Here is a 3,638-nt window from a genome sequence, read left to right on the forward strand (position 1 = left end):
CGTCTTGCTACAGGTGCCTTCAGGACTAGTCCTGTAGAGCCTGTACGTTGAATCCAACGAATGGTCCCTGCATCTACAAAGAGCATATTTATCTTTCTCTTACGCCTTGAAAGTTAAATCAGATATTCAGCATCCATGTCTTTTTGCAATTAGCGACTTGTCCACTGCCAGGCTATTCCGTAACCGCCCAGCCATCAGGCCTCCTCTGCCCCTCCGAGTGGAAGCACTGTCAGAAGAAACAGGCGTCCCTTTTCTCAGAAAATATCCCAATGGCTCCTATTCGGTTCCCACCGCCTTTGGAGTGCCAAACTATCCAAGGTGACATATCTTTCCTAGAAATATCGAAACGAGCGCCTGAGGCTCACATAAAATCACATTTTCTTGAATTAAAGAGAAGTATTCCTGTGCTGAATTTTACACGGATGCTTCGAAGTCTGCTGATGGTGTTGCTTACGCAGCTCTTGGATCATCATTTTCAATATCTGGGACACTAAACCCACACACAAGCATCTTTACAGCGGAAGCATACGCTATACTCTCGGCTATTAAACACATCAGGCTCACAAACGTCGCTAAGGCTGTTCTCTTCACAGATTCGTTAAGTGTCGTGAGAGCAATAATTAGTTTACAAATACATAAGAATTCCGTTTTGAATGAGCTGTATAACTTATTGTGCGCCCTATATATGTGCAATCAAGTGATTGTCATATGCTGGGTACCCGGTCACAAAGGTATAAAAGGGAATGAAGTAGCTGACGAAAGCGCTACATCCGTAACTTTTAGCGACAGAGATGGAAATATTCCCATCCCTGCCAAAGACCTAAAGCCTTTTCTACGCCGTAAATTAAGAAATCATTGGCAAGGCAAGTGGGATACACAAGTAATGAATAAACTTCACATAATAAAACCAAAACTGGGGAACTGGATCAGTGGGAAAACAGCATGTTACAAGGAAGTAATTCTTTGCCCATTAAGGTTAGGCCACACATACGGTACTCACTCTTATCTCTTGACTGGAGGCGATCCCCCGACTTGTGGTAAGTGCGGCAATAGTCTGACAGTATTCCATATTCTTATTCAGTGCCCTGCAATAGAAACAGAGAGGAAAAAGCATTTTCCTTCTGCATATCGTGAAAATACACCTCTTCACCCTGCAGTTTTTCTTACTGATGAACCGCTTTTTAACATGAAATTAGTCTTACAGTTTTTATTGGAAACAGATACTCTCAAAAGCATTTGGACAGGAAATTTTTAGCACACGACTAACAGCCCTTCTAATAAAAGGGCTCTCTTGAGGTTCTACTATCACTGTTGTGTTGTCTTGTTCCATCATGTTTTTTAACGAAACCCAATTGCCATCGTTCATGCCCTAATCAGTGTCATCATTTTAGTACATATTTATTTTACATCCACAGCGACAGTTTTTAGGCCTTTTTACAGCCATGTCACATTTACCATGATAAATCCACTATCCACTGCATTCACAATACATTGTTAAAATTACCTTTTGGCATGGCGCTCTTTGTCCATACTTGGCCCTTGCGCCATTAAACACCACATATTATTATTATTAATCATTTTACAGTGCGAATAGCAGGGAACGCTTCTCATTAAAAACCATTAGAAAATTACAGCACTGTGTCCTTTGCAACTAAAAACTACTCTCTGCTTATATCGAGATTCTTTGGCCTTGCGGCTTTTCAGAGACTGCTTTTACGAGAATATTTACACATAGGAATGGGAAAATTTATTTCCCTTACAAATTGTTGAATGCACGCAACTTTTTGGTTTTCTCTTTGGCTCTTGTAAATATACCGAAGATTTTTATTCTTTATCATGCTGATGACAGCAGTGAGACTGTATTAGGCTCAAATCTATTGGAGTTCAACTATATAGGTTCTTTCAGTACGAATATTTCAATGATTGTTGTATTGAAGTGGAACCCCTCTGTTTTAGAGTGTAGTTTCTTATTAACTCTGAAGTAGTCTCTTTGACTGGCACTCCACTCTAGATACAGCTGTGGAATTTTTTAATGCTGATATGACAAACGTGTCCCAGCGAACAATGACAGGACGATTGAGATACTTGTACATCTTTTTCCAGTGAACGGATTATACTGAATAACAAATGTTAAGTTACAGCTCAGGGCATGAGGCACCAGCATGTATCGGAACATTCTGCAATAGTCGAGCCTTGTGTAATCAAATTGCACGCGTACACTCGAATACAGTTGTGCATTCAGGAAGACACGTGAGTGCCAATGAGAACGCTGGAATGTTCTGCGAAAAAATTGAGAACAGCCGATACTCGTTAATCGCTAATCATTTGTTCAGCGATCGTCTCAAGTGCCCGGCACTATCTTCCTACTCGAATGTAACCTATTTTGTTGGTTCCAGTTCGCACAATAAAGAGTCCTTCATGACTTACGGTTTTTATGACTTTGTTGGTCACCGTCACTACAACGTGACATCTCGTAAAGGCGCTTTGTGGAGACCCAATAAACCATACCAGCCATGAAAATAACGCGAACGTCGTCATGGACGAGTGAGCTAGCCGCAGGCTTCGACTACCGCCCGAGTACGGACCTATGCCCCACAAGACGAGCAAGATCGTTGTCCACACAACTGCCACAATGAGTGCCCGTGCAGCGTCGTGAGGTGCAAAAGCCAAGGGAGCCATCGATCATTCGCGGATCACTGCTTCGAGATCTGAAGAGCTGGCGGGAAACCTAGTAAAGAACCGCTATCTTTAACAATGGAAACGGTGTCAAGCTGTGGTTTCGCAGCTTACATTTTTTACACCATTTCAGCAATACATTACAACATTTCCACAAATATTCACGAGCGTCATGCTTAAGGAGCGGGTTGAAGTTCAATGTGAACATCGTGATCTTGAGGGCAGAAATCAACTGTTCATTCAGCCACGTCGACCCGCACGCGTCAGAGATGAAAGCGCTTTTCCTCATCTGTGGTTTTGAAGCAAGTGTTTAACACGGGATTGATACGTAAACGGGCCAAGACCATTACAAAGTTCCTAACGGAAGCCCCGGGCATCGAAAAGACGTTGGAGAAGCGCACTCGGCGACATTGTCGCCTTGTGTTCTCGCTGAGGTGAAAAATTCAAGTAATAGGTTCCGACGAACTGCGAAAGACCGCCAGAACAGTTGCACGTGAAGAACTACTTAAGGTGTTCTCTTCAACGCAGCCTGACGTAGCCTTAATGGCTGCCGTCGTCTCAGAAGAGTTCCAGCAAGCCATCCGCGGTTACTGAATTGTCGCAGCTGAAGCCTGGACTGATGGCCTACATCACGGTCTTCATGCGTCTGCGTGCCCCTTCAGCCCGCACGTGATGACTGCTCCATCTGCAGAAATAGGGGACAAGACGTGCACGTCAATAGCTTATGTCCATACCGCAAGACGCTACTAAAAATGTTGCAGTAAACTCTTTGGATTCACAGAAAGACGAACGACCCCGTGAAATTCCTTACTGTTTGGCTGCAATTGAATGGAGACACCGACGAATTGCTCGATCGCCGTCACCAAGGCAGTGCATTTCACCGCAGCGCCGAGGGTACTCTGAGGCAATACGTGGCCGATATGTGGTCCGTATCCCGTAAACTAAACACAGCAACCTAAGGA

Source organism: Dermacentor andersoni, chromosome 1 (assembly GCF_023375885.2).
Source record: "Dermacentor andersoni chromosome 1, qqDerAnde1_hic_scaffold, whole genome shotgun sequence".
NCBI lineage: Eukaryota > Metazoa > Arthropoda > Arachnida > Ixodida > Ixodidae > Dermacentor > Dermacentor andersoni.